The 17,908-nt window shown below is 41.9% G+C and overlaps 1 protein-coding gene across 2 annotated transcripts in view; it reads right to left on the bottom strand.

The window, feature by feature from the left end:
• Positions 1 to 17,908, bottom strand: part of LRRTM4 (leucine rich repeat transmembrane neuronal 4) — a 977,774-nt gene that overhangs the window by 671,645 nt on the left and 288,221 nt on the right. The window contains exon 1 of one of the 2 annotated variants that reach the window (XM_074940082.1): positions 16,159 to 16,177. The exons of the other annotated variant lie outside the window; for it this stretch is intronic. The gene's annotated coding sequence lies outside the window, so the exon portion shown is untranslated. Of the gene's footprint in view, positions 1 to 16,158; positions 16,178 to 17,908 lie in introns of those variants that run through there. 2 annotated transcript variants of the gene reach the window in all.

The following is a 17,908-nucleotide window of genomic DNA, read 5'->3' on the forward strand; positions in this document are numbered from 1 at the left end:
ACAAGCTCCCTCTATGTACTTAAGGAACAAATACTTGGGTTACCTTTGTTGATAGGAAGCCAAGGTGTACATGGTTTGAAATTAATTATGCAGTTTTAACGTCACAGAGAAAGGAGGACTTAAAAAAAAACCCAATATTTTAAAGGCTTGAGAGTGGTGTCTACGTTGATGCTGCTGATGGGCATCATACCTAGACTGGAAGCTCTTTGAGGCAGGGACTCTCTTTTTGTTCTGTGTTTGTACAGCACCTAGCACCACTCGAAGTCCTAAGTGCTAGGACAATACAAATAAAAAAAAATAATCGTCCTGCGCTTCATTCAATCGTCCTGCCCTGCAGTCATTTCAAGCATGCCAAATAAGCATGCAGTCCTGCTGATCTGGAATGGCAGCATTTTGCATTTGACTTGCAGTGGGATTTAGGATCCTTGAAGGCGGGGGAAGGGGGTAAATCTACAATACAAACACAGGCCAAAAAAAAAAAAAAAAACCACAACAGCAAGCCTCAGAGCCTGAGTGGACTCATGCTACAGCGCTACAAATAGCAATGTAGATGTCCAAGCTCAGGCTCTGAGACCCACCCCACTGGCTGGGTTTCAGAGCCCGAGAGGGAATGGCTACACTGCTATTTTTAGTGCCATAGTGCAAGCCCCGTGAGCCCAAGTTCATAGTCCCAGGCTCTGAGACTCCAGACTGTGTTTGGGTTGTTTTTTTTTTAATATATATTTTTTACATTGTAAACATATAAGAAGTCTCTTAGGTACTTTTGAAAATTTTACCCTGAGCTGTCTGCTACTGCAGCCAGGTAAAGATGACCTTCTATAGCTCAGCAACAAAGAATGGACATGTAACATGTAATTTACAGCAGTTTTTGCAAATAAAAAAAAAAAAAATACTGCAACGCATTGGGGCAGATTTGCAATGGCTCAGAGGCCTAATGCAGGAATAAGGGCACATGCCTGTGAACCATGTAAGGGTGAGCCCCTGTACAAATCTGTGGACTCAGCAAACAAGAGTCAACCTCAGCAGCAACCATGAATATAGAAGATTATCATATTGTACACTTCTTTGAAGCAGCCTCAGTAATGTTTCCTTCTGTTCCCTGCCGAGTTGCCCTGACCCCTCCATGGAAATAGGTTCTCGTACATGGCTTTTCCTGAAATGCATGAACGTTGGCTGTAATGGTGTCAATTACCTTTGCTCACAGATTGATTCTATCTGATCCTTTTTTGATGAGCTTGTAATGTATTAATGAAACCATTTCAGCTCCATTAAAAAGAGCAAGTTACTCATAAAATAAAAGCACACTTATTCACCAGCAAAAAAACCCAAACAAAAACAAACCCCACACCACTCAGATACATGGTAATATCTAAAAATTAGCGTAACTCTCCTATTATTCCAGAGACTACCTGATTAAATTAGCCTCTGTAGTTTTCAACAGCATGTGATATGAATCCTAAAGGAAAAAAGAGAGCTGAAAATTCCAATGGAAAGAATAAAATGTTAGCGGGGGTGAGGGTGGGGAAATGTAACATTGATCTTAACAACAAAATACCCTGTAATCTCATAATGCAAGAACACCTGTCAATCCACACAGCAGGAGGGGCCAAGTTATCAATCTGCGCTCTGACCCTTTGAGACTGCATTACAAGGAAGTCTGTTTTCTTCAAGAAACACCCCAGCATCCCGACAATTTGTAGGTTGGCTAAAATATTCCAGTTTGTTTTCTCCCAGTGTGTTGCCTTGTTATTTGTACCAGCTGATTTAGAAGGTTAGCCACTCTAGTCCAGCATCTAATGGGCAGATGAAACACAGGGGAGGCATAATTGACTTTTTAAATTGCAATACTTGTGAGGAAGTGAAGGCAACATAGTGGGGAATAAATCTTTTTTTTTTTTTTAGGGTGGGTAGAACTATTCATTTCAATAGGACCTTTCCCCAGCTAATGTTAAAAAATGGAGAGGACAAAACAATAAAGATATACAGGGACCCCAGGAATGATGCATTAAGGATTTATAATGAATGTTTTTCAACCTTTTCAGATTGGTGACCCCTTATCGAAAGGAAAATATGTTCATGGCCTCCTTGATTATAAAAGTAAATAATATAATGTAACCATGATACACCTACAAAGATGTGTGTATGCGCAGGTGTGTGTTTCAAGGGGCTGACAGAGAATACTTGACCACAAAGGGTAAAGCTGCACAAGGAATGGAGGGAACGAGATTTTTCTTTGCTTTAGAGTGTAATAACATTTTCACAACCCCTCTCGTTGCCTTTCATGACCTCTGGCAGGCATCATGACCCAGCCACTGAGAGGCACTGATTTCTATGTTTCATTGGCCCAATACTCCAATTTGGAATTTTGGTTCACTGAACATGAAAGAGCCAACGTTTTGCTGATGTAATCATCGCAGACACTTCATTGGCCCGATCTGTCAATGGCAATTAAACACTTGTGGTTGTCTCTCTTTTGGAGTTGCGGTGACTCAGTGATTTTTTTAAAAAACTTTCCATTTGTTCAGCCACACGAAGTCTGTGATGGTGCCTAGTCACCTGAATTGTATTTTGTGGTATATTCAAGGGAATTAAAAAGAACAAAAAAAAAACAAAACAAAAACCCAGCAGCAAATCATCTATAATTGGTGGCTTTATAGACCACAGTCAATTGTCTTATCTGAGTACAGTGAAATCATGCCCTTCCTCCCCTCCCCCCCCCCAGTTCAACATGTTCTCTATAGGAGGTTATTTTGATGGGAGACTGTAATTAGAACTGCAGCGGACCCTTTTGGATGTGAAAGGTTGAAAACATCCTCCTCCTAGCCTGATAGATAGTGCACTGAACTGAAACTTTGAAGACCTTAGTTCTATTCCTGGGATTCTTCACTTTGAAGCTTTTTGGCTCTAAACAAGGTCTAAGCTCGCTTCCTTGGACGTTTTAACCTCAAAAACTTTAAAGTGAGGACTGCTAACCTCGGCTCCAGCTCTGACCTCCAACGCACAGATTGCGTCCCCCCACTGGCTGCAACGGGAAGTGCAGGAGTTGATTCAAAGGGGTGTGCGCCTCTGACATTTACAAAAATAACACTACAAAGAGATTCTCTAGGGGAGGTCTAAGAAGGCTCAGGAAGAGTCAAAGGGATATGACAGAACAGCATAGGACTCGCTAAGTGGGTAGAAGGGACTATTTCATTACCTCAGGAACCCTGAAAAAACTCTTAGAACCATCACCACTTAGGTGAAGGAGAGTACACGTGTGGTTGGTATGTTATTCAAGAGCTAGAATGTGGAGGCACCTGGAGACATGAATCCGGGTCATTGTACAAACACAGAGATCGACACGGCCTCTTGCCCCAAAAACATAAGTTAGGGGATTCGAATGGAAGAGTAGATCTTTGGACATGACTAATAACGCTTAGTTACAAATGTAAGGCCCAAGTCTCATTCTCATGTGCCAGGAGACGGCATGGCCCTGGAGACCTGGATTCTATTTCCAACTCCACCATGGACCTACTGTGTGACCTTCAGCATTCTCACTTCAACTCCCAGAGTCTCTCCTTCCCCTCTTCCGCTTTGTCTGTCTTGTCGATTTAAACTAAAAGCCCCTCCAGGCAGGGACTGGTTCATTTTGTGCTGGCATCCATCCACATGCAGAATACTTTCAGTGGAGATAGCATCCTGTGGATTTACTCTTTTGTAGCTCAGAGCAAAATCGGAGCCTCCCTATCGAACAGCAATACATCACTTGATTGCTGAAGTGGCTGTGGGGGTTCTCACAATAGACGCTGCATGACTAGTAAGTAAATGTTGTTTCTTTGGGCTAGTGAAATATGAATACTGTTGCTGGACTGACTACTTCATTGATTTAGCCTTCCCTTTGCTGTCAGACAGGGAACAGAACATTAAACTATAATTCAGCCATTTGAGCCTATTTTCTGTGTGGCATTATTGATTGCATATGTAATTGGGTAGATTTAAGGTGGATGAGGAGTGAATTCGGAAAGATTATTTTCTTCCCGCACTAGCGTGCACTAGTCTTTTAGACCTCTGTAGATAGACAGACAGACACAAACCCCTTTTCTGCAGCAATCACGTAAGGGAGCTATAAAGTTAATTTGCATGAGGGAGATTGTATTCTAGCAGAGGTGAAAGAACACTGCTCCATACATTTGGGGATGTTTTACAGTAATGTGTTAAACCAGGAGGTGGGCTAAAATGGAGCAGCAGCATAGCCTGATGGATAGTGCACTGAACTGAGATTTTGAAGACCTTCGTTCTATTCCCAGCTCTGCCACAGGCCTGCTGGGAGACCTTGAAAGTGTCTTTCTGTGCCTCAGTTTCCCCACCTGTAAAATGTTGAAAAGATACTAACCTTTTTTGTAAAGCACTTGGGAATCCATTGATAAAAGGTTCAATACAAGAGTTAGGTATTATCACCACCCAGGACCGGTATTGCACTATATAGCATTCTTCCTCAGGATAAGGAATACACAGTACTAATACTCCTAGGCATATCATACCTGTTTCCGGGAGATCTCTGAGGGACCAGTCTCTTTCTTATACTTTGGCAATGTATGTATAGCTTGTCTTGCCAATAATTCTTATTAAGATTTGTGTGCACGAGAGAAAGAGGAATTGAATCTTATAGCAGAAAGCAATTGTCAACCAGAAGGCTAAAGTAGCCCAATCCAAGCACCATAGAGGAAGGGAAAATATCCTTATTTGTCAATGCATTTTGTGTTTCTTAGAAACAAGTATACACAAAAAACTGCTTTTTCATGAGAATTAACTCCATAGCAAAAAAAGGAATAAGGTAAAAAGGACATAGAACATAGTAAATCAGTAAAAAATTCACCATATGACAAATCATCTGGTGTCCATTGTAACGTGTGAAGAAAATTACACTGTATACAGCCTGCCATTGTGTAACTGAAGAAGACGACGACGACGACGACAGAAAAAGGAGTGAGGATGCCAAGTCTGACCTTAAATCTGATTCAAAACTCCTATCAGTGTAGATCTGGAGTACCAGCACTGACTTTAGCCCGCTACACTGCGGCTATTAACCTTCTATACTGCAGACTATGTCATTAAATTCCAGGAAGTATGGATACTTAAGTCATTTAGTCTGAGAATTATATCGGGAATCTTGTGAGAACAGGTTGTGAGTGTGAGGGCTGCAGAATTACCTGAGGTTAGACAAATAACTCTGAAATATTTGCATGACTGGCTTCTGTACTTGAATTTCAGCTTCCAGTCAACACAGTGAAAGGCAGATGGAAGCTGAAGGACTGACTCTCAGGTACTTGGCATCTGCAGTTCCATTAAGTTCAAAGATAAAGGGTGCTCAGCACCACTAACAGTTACACAAACTTACCGATTTTTTCTTAAACTAAAAAGCCAATTATGGTTTGAATTATAAGAGAAGGTTATGGCCAACATATCCCACAAATGCGCTGATTAGAGACTGCCCACTTTGTCCCTCTTAGGAAGTTTAACCTTGGCCTGCGTGGTTTGAGGTTACTGATAGGATATAGGAAGAAGTTTGCAATCACATTCTTTGCTACAACCAGGCTAGAGGAGTAGCAATATGTAGGTAAGCAACTTCATCAAGAGAGAGAGTATAAATGGCAGCAACCACCTAGAGAAAGCTTTAAGGCTCAGGCTCAAAAAATCTACTGTATGCTTTTTTATCCAATTAACTTTTAAACTAAAATAAAGACAAACTTACTCTTTTTTGGTAATGCCGGTTTACAAATTCTTGAGATAATTGTTTGCGGGCTGGGAGAGGGAAAACAAAAGGATGCCATGTTATGTTGGGACTGGTAGTAAGCCAAAGAAATTGGTCTGATCTCAAATAAAGATCAAATTCAAACCATTAATACTCCAGTCACTCATTAGTTGTGATGGTTTACGTACAGTCAACAGTGTTTTTCAAGATTTCCTGATACACATCTGTTCTGAAACCTCGGCTGTCAATCTCTGCTGTTAAAAGCTTTCAGATTCCATCTACATGAGAGGTGCATACAGTATGTTTACATTCACCTGATTGAATAACTAAGCATAGTTTATAGTCTCTAAGAGCTTGTCTACCCCCTGGCTTAATTTAAAATCAGTTTAGATAAAGTGGTACCATGTGTGTGTAGACTCTCTAAGCTAGTTTTAAACTAATATATTATAGGTAAGCTTCTTATTGTAAATTTACCAATGAAAGCTAAAGTGATATAAACCAAGTTTAAACTGAAATGAGTGTCCATGCACAAAGCTGCACTGGTTTAATTGAAGTGCTTCAACCATTTGCCATTTTCACATAAAGGTCTGGATACTCCAGTTTGTACTGCTTTTCCCCACATCCCTTTGTTGAGATACACCTATTTAAATAAAATAAGCACTGATGCACATAAACCACATTGCCTTTGGCTTGCCACTTCACCCAATCTCTTCTCAAGATTCAGAAAGCATTAGGGAAACTAACTCATGAATATATTTTCCCATTCAGAAATCTATCAGATTTAGAGGGAACTAGTCTTTGAACAGTGACCACTACCCCAGCCTTGCAATATTCCAGTGCAAAGATGCTGAGCACCAGCCCTATAGAACAGTATCACATTCAGGTTACAGGGAACACAACAATAAAAACCTTCATCATACCATACAAAGGTCACCATCTCTTGGAGCGGCTTCAGCCAGAGTCAGCTCCTTCTTGCTACTCATGCCACACCCATCATCATCTTACTATGCCCACAGCAAACGCATGCTTCTTGAAGTCACACACTCTCCCCACCAGGCGACCTTCATTGTAACTTAATCCCCAACACCTAGAACATTGCCAGACTGTTTGAAATGTTGTCTGCTCATAACATCTACCAAAATGCTGCAAGGGATGTCAAATTTCTGTTCCACTATTTGATGGCAATGAAACAACAAAAGGAAAGATCCTCAGATGGCATCGATCAGCGTAGCTTTGTTGAACTCAATTGTAGAGCTGATCAGAGACCAGATTTTCCATCCCATGAAAATTGGAGATTTTCTAACAGTCACCCTGAATTGAGATGAAAAGCCAAACTTCTGATTCTTTTTCATAAATAAAACAAACAAACAAAAAAAAAAAACCAAAAAAACCCCCACAAAACCCAAAAGATTAGTCTGAGGTCAATCCAAACATTTCATTTTGATTTTGACTCCAACTGTTTTTATATAAAATAAATGTTGAAGTGAAGTTGTTTTGAATAAAATCAAAATTATTCTTTCTGAAAATGTCAAAATGGGATGCTTTGACATTAACCAATTCCCATCTTTTCAGAACGAACATTTCATTGAAATTGCAACAATTTAGCAAACTAATTTGGTTTCGCCAAAAGAACAGTTTTCCATTGGAAAATGCTTCGACGACAATTTCCCAACCAGCTTTACTCAACAGCACTAAGCTGATTTGCATCAGCTGAGGATCTGGCCTACAGCATTTCCATTGTTCAAGCAGTTATTCACTGTACAAATTCACAGCAAGATTTTGAATTATTCACTTAAGTAGCCTTTTAGTTTCTAACTTCCACATGATTACTCATTTTCCTGATAACGAAACGTGCAATCTAGGTCATCTAAAAAGTGCTGAGAAACACTGGTGTGCAAACTGGGACTGGGGCAAGTTGTGTCACGTTGCTAAAAATAGTAGCAGACTGAGTCAAGTTTTAAAATAAGCTACGCAACTTCGTGGTTTAGAGCAACTAAACTTTTCAAAGCCGAAAAAGAATTCAAGATCATGGGAACCGGTGGTTTTTAATAGCTCAGCACTCTTGACCGAGGAGCCCAATTGGTTGAGAAACGTTAACTAACGGAGCCTTTCATCACCGGTATTGGGTAGTGTAGTGATTCCATGGCAAAAAATTTCATGTCATCACCAGGAATAAAACTGGAGCCTCCTCTTCCAAAGAGGCAGGCAGATGCTATGTCATATAAAGGTCAGTTAGCTGCCAGATCTCATTTGGCTGCAACAACAGTATGATTTATTGGCTTCTGTGGGCCATTCATTAGAGCCGATATCATCACACACACTTAACTTTGGCTGGCTGATCACAGGGTAGAAACCAAGGGTACATATACTCCCTCACCAGAACATTACAGTAGATAAAGATTGTCATACCTAGTTTATAGACAAATGAAATGAGTCACAGAAAGATTAAGGAATTTGTCTAAAGTCACACAACTCCCCGCTGCCAGAAGGCAGCTCCGAGGTTCCAGTCTTGGCTCCAGTCCTACAACAGGACCTATACGTGCTGGCCCTTAAACCATCACAGAGACCCATCAACTTCAGTGGAAGCCTTTGCTAATGTAAAAGCCCACCTGCATTCTATTGCAGAACTGGGGCCCATTTAAACATTAGACCATATTGCCTGATAATATTAAGTCCGTAACCTTTTCCATGACTGTGTAATACAGGTGAGGATTTCAGGAGACACTGAACAAGACAGTGTGTGTTTAAAGGCTGGGAGTTAGAGAAGCACAAGGTGTGTCAGTGTCCAGCGCCCTTAATTTAAAAAGTCCCTTTGCATTCACTACATGAAAAGTCCCACCTCTTCTATATCACGAAGACTATTTTACAAAAGATGTAAACAATCCACTTGATATGGTCCTTTGTGAGAAAAGCATGAAACATCAGAATTGTGAATGCTGGCACACAGCACCAGAGTGGGTTGTTCTACACTGACACCAGGCAGGAAGGTTTGTCACACCCTTTGCTGCTACCGGCATAGCTCTTTGTAGCAACTTTCTCACAAGGAGCTGTGTGCGTGATGGACAGTTTTGCAGGAGATGAAAAAGGAGGTTGCCTGCAGAGGAGAAGGCAATGGCCTAGAATGGTCCTAACGTACAATTAAAATGCTACTATTCCCAGGCGATGTAGTATCACGAGTCAGCATACAGATCTGGTGCTCTAAAATTTATTGCACCGTGCTTCTGAATATAAGGAATGAGACAGAATTCAAAACCATGAGATCCGACCTGGTGAATGCGTACAATGCAGTGCAGATCAATTCCAACAATTAAACAGGTGCTGGTGCGACAGCCAAAGTTGTCCAAAGATGACTAGTGATTTTGGATGCTGAGCTTGAAACGCCTTAAACGGACCCGATTTTCAGAGGGCAGGCTCAGCGCTATCTGACAGTTAGGCCTCTTTAAAGGTGTCAAGCTGGACAGCCAAAAAAAAAATAAATAAATAGCGGCATCCAATGTAACGACACATTTCTGAAAACCATGGCCTTTAATTGTTTTGAAGTGAGTGCATTCATGGGCAGGAGGCTACTCTTCTTCAAAGATCTCTCTCGTAAAGTGACCCCATTTATTTGAAAATCCAAGTACCCACGATGCATCCATCCTGCACTGTAATTTATAAATGCCTATTCTGCAAAGGCCCGAAATTTGAAAGCTTCATGAACAGACATTATGACAACATGAATCACAGTAGCAAACACCGTATATCAAAAGCCATAGAACGGAACTGCAGAGATAATGGAATGCATCTCTGCAGCCGCTATTGATTTACTGAGTGAAGCATAAGGAGGAGAGAGACACACAACACTGAAATTTGCTGCATGTTAAGTGAAGAGATTATAGAAAGGAGGATGTTTAGGTAGTTAAGGTACTGGGACTCAGGTCAGATGCAAGTTAATTGGCCCCTCCAGGAATAGACGGCTACCTAGTATTTAATAAAACCTGCGATTTGGATTGGGTGACTCAATAGTATATTATTGGAGAGATTTTCAGAAGCCCAGAGGACAATAAGGTGCCCAGCCCTCACTTGACATCCATGGGAGTAAAGGCAACTACCTCCCATTTCTCCCTTTGAAAATCTCCCCCATATAGTGCCTAGTGGCACCGAGATCAAAACCCTTTTTTGCTACATGCCATACTACACATAAGAGCCCACCTCTACACTGAAGCGCTTATAATATAAATAGACAATGAGTGGGAGGGGAAACAGAGGCAAGTGACAGAGCCAGGCACAGAAGTCACGTATCCTGATATCCGATCAGATATCCTATCCCTAAAGCCAAACTGCCTCTCATACTGCCCGAGGTACAGTAACCTTAGAAGAGGCTCGGATACAAATCCTAAGAAAATTGGGACATTGGGCCACAGAGAGAACCCTCAATGAAGGAAGAGACGTTTCATGAAAATCTGTTAAAAATACAATAAAAAAATCCCATTTATATTGCTTCCCAAAATATTCTCTTCTGGATGTTTAACTTTCTCCTATAATGGCTGATAACAGTGGTGAAACACTCAGTGAATTTGTAAACCAGGTGCCTATAATGTGGCATAAAATGTTCATTATGCAAATCTGATTGCTCAAATCTTCATATGCAACTCATTGATTTATACTCAGGCTGAAGACACTCAATTCTTCGCCTTTCCTATGACAACACTCTGCCACATTTCTCGAGATAATTGTTTACGTGCCAGAGAAAAACCTTTCAGAATCCAGGGGGGAAAAAACAACTCCCCTCCTTCCCCGCCCCCCACCCCTCAAAAGAAAAAAAAACCAAACAGCTCTGGCAGTAGGGGGACAAAAAGTTATTTCAAGAATGGATTTGAACTTCTGGCTCCTTGAGCTAAGTGGGGGATGGACTGAGGAGATAAGAAAGACATCAAAGTTCGGTCTTTGAAACAGGGTCTGAGCGACATGTTCAGCAAGCATTTTTTTTTTAAAATAGCACTGCTGTTGTACACTAAAGTAACCCAGTTGTTCTTCCCAAATAGAGGTTAGATTCTGAATACTTGCGGGTTATAAGAAAGAGGAACAGGGGAGTGGAGAGGTATGAATAGAAAATATCTGCCAGGAGAAAAATAAAAAATAAAAAAGGTAGAAATTGAACTTCACAAGGGCATTGTAGTCTTTAAGAACATCTTAAATTCACTCTTTTGAGCTAAACTAGGGAATGGACAATGGATACAACTGGGGAGGGAATGCGAACAAAGGACTGAGAAGCAGAAGTCTCAGACCTAGATTCCAGTCTTGCCAACTAGAGCTGGGCAAATACCTGATTTTTCAGTTCACTGACAGCTCTGGGAAATCAGAGAAAAAACAAAACTAAAACCACCTTGGTTTGGAGCCAATCCAATTCAACCCAACAATTCAGAAAAAAAAAAAATTAGTGAACCAGACAATGCCATTTTGGCTTGAAGGAAACAGGTCGTCCGTCCAGAAATGTTTTGTTTCTGGCCACGTTTAAAGGGCTAGATGCATAAAACGTGTCCCCATGCTTATAACCTTTAGTTCAGTGGTTGGGGCGGACCCTCACCTGGGAGGAGGGAGACCAAAGCTCAAATCCCCTCTTTGGAGAGGGGATCCGAATCTGCCTCTCCTGCCTGTCTCCAAGCTATAGAGCCATTCTTCCTTTGTGACAGAGAATATACGACTATTCATATATCTTATGCAAAGTGCAACAGCCTCATCAGGAAAGATGGAGAGAGACGCACATGCTGTATTTCAGGCCATCCCTCTATAGCATGGGTCTTACCTATCTTACAGATGTATCATGGGGTTTAGGTAATGTTTGTAAATATCTGAAAGATCATCAGATGTAAGATCATGGCCTGAATTCCCCATTACACAAATACCCCATTGTCATTCATAGGAATTGAGTAGTGTCCCTTTAAATTATTTGGGACCCTTCTCTCTAGTAGGCCTCCCTGTCTTCTATCTCGGAAGCCGCTTGATCCTAACAGAGCAACCGCATATATGTAGCTCGGTCTCGTATGCATAAAGTTCATAAACTGTTGCAACCCAAAACGTCCCCACTTCATTCTTGATGTTATGCAGAGAGCAAAAAAATGCAACACCCTTATATCACTCTGGCTGCGTAAAAGGATCTTAATGTGAGTGTGACAGATATCGCAATCCCATGCAATATCTTTGGGGACCACTGTATTAAATTTATTAATCGTACTCCTTGGGGGGAGGTGTACCACAGCTCCTCCCAGAATTAGAAACAGTAGTGGGTGATTAATGCTTGTATGGGAAACAGCAAATGACTCCAGAGAGGTACAACCTCCTGGGGTGGCTGCCGTATACTGATTCAGACTGCATTTTCCAGAGACCAGATAGGCAAATAAAGGGCTTTTCGTAAATAAAGGAGAGGTTAAATTAACACAGGGCCCTCGTTCTGATCCAGCAAATGGACACGAACTTTTGTCCAAGGGGGCCCTATCCTGCCCCAGGGTTGGAAGGACTTGGGCCTACTAGAGCTCCTAAGACTGATGTTTGTTTCCTGGCATGTTTAGTGTGCAGGGAAATCTGGGTTTTTTAAAATCTGTTTTTCTTGTAATGCTTTTATCTTAAGAATAAATATACTACTAAGAGAGCTGTATGGTGACTTCTAGCTGTTGGCATTACACGGTCCATAGCCTCGGAGAGGAACGAACACATAGGCGCTGGCCAGTAGACTGGCTTGTCGGGGATATCACAGGAGTATGGTAGGGGGCTGTGCAGAGTCAGAAAGCAGTGGAATAAGGGTCCCTACCCAGAGACGAGTGATAGCAGGGCTCCTGAGACCTGACTGACCACTCCAGGACTGGACCATGGAGGGGGAGTAAAAGTGCAGTTAGCCTTCAAACCGTGACAGGGAGCGTGAAAGTAACGGATACCTGCTTCAAGGCCCCTTTGCACTGCCAGAGTTATGTAAAGAGGCTTTAGTGTAATGAACATCAAATCCCTTAAGTGTGAAAAATACTATGCCGGATAAGTGGATAAACTTGCTTGTAATACCTGCTGGCGTACAATAATGGGACCGGCACCATATAATCTGTACGTCTCCAACCATAACAAAAGTGCATATCAAAGGGGCACTGCTGCTTTCCAAATCACTGTTTTTAAGCAAGAGCGGATGTGTCACTGGGTCTCATTGTACTCCGAAGTGCGGTTATCAGAAATGGCTGTAGCATATTTACTGTATTTTCTTGTTCATCCTGACCCTTTGTATTTTCAGTGGGCAGGGCACCCAGAGATGACACTGATGTATTAGTGACGACAAACAGAGCTGTTTCTTCATCCAAAAAATGCACACCTGTCATAATTAATCACTCCCGATGATGTTTCGATAAGGAGGTGCCATTGCAAAGAACCGATGCAAAGAGCTGCTAGAGGGAGCCATTTGCAGTGCACAAGTTTTATTGGGAGTACAAAACCCAGCAACTGCCATTGGTGAAAAAGACAAGCGTTTTGCAGAAATGTATCTGTGGTGAGGAAAAATTTTGCAGGGAAAGTTTCTCAGGTGCAGGATGAGAATTTCAGATGTAATGGGGATGTGTGCATGTATGGGGGAGGGGAGGGAGCTGGTGTTCGGGCATTCACCTGGGATGTGGGAAACCCAGGTTTAAGCCTGGCTGAGTCAGAGGGTCTCTCTCTTTTTCTCAAGTTTTCATGGAAAAAAACAAAAACAAAAACAAAACACCACATAAGGGGAAAAAGTCTTTTTTTCTGTATTAGAATGAAAAATTCCAGAACCCTTAAAATTTTCCACAAGGAAGCAGTGCTATTTTCTCAGCAGCCCTACCAAGAACTATACTATATATTAAATGTCATCTTCTGGAATTTAGCCTGTTTACACACAGAAAGATCTCAAACACTTGTGTAACAGCCATCTCCTTAGCAATAAGAAAGGAAAGACAATACGTGCCTACCAGCAAGAAGAGAGAGAAAGAGAGAGCTGCCAGTTGCAAAATGGATTTGATGACAGCTGCTTGGTTCTGTCAGGTTAAAGGGGCCCCCAGCTGCTGGGAAACAGTCCCTTTAACAGGACAAACTCCAAAGTGGAGGAAGTCAAGGACCAATAAGTCCTCCCCCTTGGAAACAGTGCCCACCATAGGCAGCCTAATGCAACTGGAAAACTTCACTCTGTCAGAAAAGCATATTAGCCATTCTAGTCAAACAAAATGACACAACCAGTTTTGTTTCATTCTTTGCTTTTAGTGAAACAATGTCTTTGCCTATTTGCAAAGAATCCCATTATCATGAAACAAAACATCAGGAGTAATACAAAGGGATAGAGGGCCCCGTAGCAAGAGATTACAAAGATGCCTCTTAAATCCTAATGTTTTATTGATCTGTTTGAGGTTCTCCAAGTCTGTTTGTTTGGTATGATAAGTCCTTTCAAATCTGTCCCCTTTTTGTGTTCTCCACAGCTACTTTATGGCCCCTTTGCACTGCCAGACTGGTGTAAAGGGCCTTCAGTGTAAATGAAAATCAAATCCCTGAAGTGTGCAAATTCCCAGGTGTTCTGAACTCTCTATTTACTGTTCCTTGCACCTCTGTTAATATCAAAGCTCCTGAGCTATCTCTTCTAGTTCAAGAGCATAATAAATCATTGCAAGCTAACAGTTGGTTTGCATGTGTGCATATCAGAATTAGAGATGTCGTCTAGGAGTGAGCCAGGACTCCTGGGGGTCTTACCCTCTGCTCTTCCACTAACTGGCTCTTAGCCTTTGTAGAGATGAAGATCTAAGTGGGCATAGGCATGTGCTTAACTTTAGGAAATCTGAGTAGGGCCATCAATAAAGAGTGGGTAAAGTGAAACACATATTTAAATCTTGGCAGGGTCAGGGCCTTAACTTCTCCGGCTATGTCTACGCTACAATTTACTTCAGTATGACTTACGTAGCTCAGGGGTGTGAATAACCAGTGACGTAAGCGCTGGTCTCCCTCCGACCTAGCTACCACCTCTTGTGCGAGGTGGAGTTATTAAACTGGCGGGAGAGCTCTCTCCTGTCAGCTTAGAGCGTTTTTCCCCATTGCAGCAATTACTGTAGTGTAGATATGCGGTCTGTGACTCACCAGTTTATCTGTTGGAGAAGCTGTCTGTGCAACACCATTTTTCTACCTGACAGTTGATTATTTTTAATTGTTTGCTGATCATTTCACATTTAAAAACAATTGTGTTCAGCCCCAGGAATGCAACTCCACATTGCAACCGGAGATTTGATAAGAAGTCAAAGGTACAATCCTTATGGTACTGTCATAAAAATCAGACATTCTATTCACCATTAGTTTCCTCAGTCTTCAGGGGAATTTGCATCCTACAGCATGTGGCAGGAGAACAAGTCCTACCTAATCTTATTAATATATTGAGTATCAACAGGCCATAGGCATGGATTGGAGAATTACGGCAGAGAGTGGCACAGAGAATTCCAGGGTACGTTTCCTGGAGAGATAGTGAAGAAGAACAGGTTTCAGAGTGGTAGCCGTGTTAGTCTGCATCAGCGTAAACAACAAGGAGTTCTTGGTGCCACAAGGACTCCTTGTTGTTTCTGAAGAACAGGCTTTACTGGCTAATATGTTTAGAATCTAAGGTCATCACAGCTGATGATAATGTTTTCCCCAAGATCTAACTGATATGCATTGAGATAAACATAACTAGCAAGAACATCTGGAACAGCACCATTCGTGGTTCCCACTAGTGTTACAAGCAGAACTAGAAATGAGCCCAAACCCCAACTCTTTCTACTTAGGTTCTTATGTGGCCCCCATAACTAGTATCTGAGCACAACACAGAGTCAGGAACTGAACCCAGGTCATCTGAGTTCCAGTCCGGTGATTCAACCACGTGTCATTCTCCTCAAGTGTACACAGAGGAAGTTCAGACCCAATTTGCGTCCGAACTTACAAATTGGCTCCTCCCTCTACCACCAAAATCCTGTTACTTAAAAGCAAGCTTTGAATCTGCCTCCAAACATTGCTATTCCAGTCCAGATTGAAGCACAAACAAACAGAAACCATTGGCACTGGGTAAGTGGTAGTCTACAATGGGAAATGCAGCGCCATAAATAAGACACAAATGTGCCTAGGTAGACCCTTTCAACACATGGCATTTCTCCCTCTCTCCCCTCTTCCTTTTCTTTCAAGGGAAGAAGACAGTCCTCGGTGTCCTGATGCTGTAGTGGAAATCGAATTTGTGACAAATCTGCTTAACAGCAATATATATATTATTGTTCTTCCCTTTGTGCTAAGCATAGGTGCCGGCTCTGTGAAATCACTTAGTAGGTTGTGAATGAAGCATGAAATGAAAAATCCTCGCCCATTGCACAGAGAGAATACAGACAGAGCCCTATAATTTATAATGCTGTGATATGTGCTGTGTGTTAGTCTAACAAAGAAACAGTTAGTACCTTGAAACCTTCAACCTCTACTTTCTCTTTGTATCATTTCCTTCACTGTAGCTGCCCCTTCTTCCGTAGCTAGGCTGAAGCATCAAAAGAGAAAGAAGATCCATTTTCCTCCGCCTGAAAGAAAACAGCGGGTCTGATTCAAATTTTACACTGGTGTAAATCCATTGATTATTCATGTTTCACTCCAGCGTGAGAGAGGTGAATAAAGTCCAATTTAAAAAAAAAAGAAGATTTTCATATATATTATTTTTGTACACACCCACATGCATGAACATCCACAAACCCAATGCCTTTGTTTAATCTTTAAGAAAACACATTAAGATCTCCTTGGTAGAGTTTGTTGCTGGTGTTCCTTTTTTCCACTTGACCTGCTGAGACTTGGTGCTCTTTTATCTCGGTCATGCTGGAAATAAAAAATAATCCCATCTTCAACTACTCTCCAAATACAAGGACTTCCAAGTTTTTTCTGACACAAATTCTCCTTATAGCATGTTTTTTTTACATGACGTGTGTTTTAACAAAGGGAAGAAAACATGAAGCCTGTTTTCTGCTACTGAAGAGCGTTTGCCAAGGAGCCAAATAAAAGCAAGTGATAGGCTCAGACGGCACAATAGAGTTTCTATCCCAACCTTAACAAGCGTGCATAATGAAAAAAGGCTTCTCTTAGCCAAAGTGCAGACAATGAAAACGAGAGCTCCTCTGTCTCGCTCCTCCTGCCCTCTCTCTGCTGCTGGTTTATATTCAGCACCTTCACAGGAACCAGTTTCTGGTTGCCAATGGCGGGAGGGATAGCTCAGTGGTTTGAGCATTGGCCTGCTAAACCCAGGGTTGTGAGTTCAATCCTTGAGGGGGCCCTTTAGGGATCTGGGGCAAAAATTGGAGATTGGTTCTGCTTTGAGCAGGGGGTTGGACTAGATGACCTCTTGAGGTCCCTTCCAACCCTGATATTCTATGATTAAACTATTTGATTGCTGAGCTGCAGAGTCACAGGTGGTGATTCTCCTCTGACGTCTCTCCCAGCAGCAAAGAGGTGGTTTCCAGTGGCCTAAAACTGGGTTTTAACCGAAAGCTCACAGCCTCCTTGCACCAGGTGCAAAGTGGGACTCAGCTAGCCTCTTACAAGGTTGAAAAGATGAGAGATTTTCCTACACTAATAGGGGCACTAATAGGGGGTTGGACTAATTCACTTATGTTCATGGAAAAAAGAAAAAAAAAGCTCATCAGATTTAGTAAGCACAGCCAGGCTGCTCAACGTAAAGGGGGAAGTTACTGAAGGCACAAAGGGCAATTTTGGTACCTGATTCCCATTGAAAGTTAAAGGGCATCTGGTGCCTGACTCCCCACTTTGAGTCTTTGAAAGCCTCGCCCAAAGGCGAGAAATTCTCCAAAAGTCCCATTGACTATCACCGAGACTTCTGCTGGGATTTGAAAAGGACGCTAAGTAAGCCACGCTTGGTCTACATTTCACAGTTTTACTGGCATCGTTGTGTTGGCTATGAGCGTGGGAAAAAAATTTAAAAACTCACACCCACTTGCCGACATAGTTATGCCAGCAACACACTCAGCGTAGACAACTATCCTGTGCAAACCGCTTTTGACAGCACAGCTAATGTTGTATAGGGAGGTGTATAGTTATCTCAACAGAACTCCTTTTGCTGGCATCCGCTGCATCTCTACCAGGGGGCTTTGCCGGCATAGCTATAGCAGCAAAGGCTCTGTAGCATCGACAAGCCTTAATGTTCTTAGGCTC

Source organism: Natator depressus, chromosome 26 (assembly GCF_965152275.1).
Source record: "Natator depressus isolate rNatDep1 chromosome 26, rNatDep2.hap1, whole genome shotgun sequence".
Taxonomy (NCBI): domain Eukaryota; kingdom Metazoa; phylum Chordata; order Testudines; family Cheloniidae; genus Natator; species Natator depressus.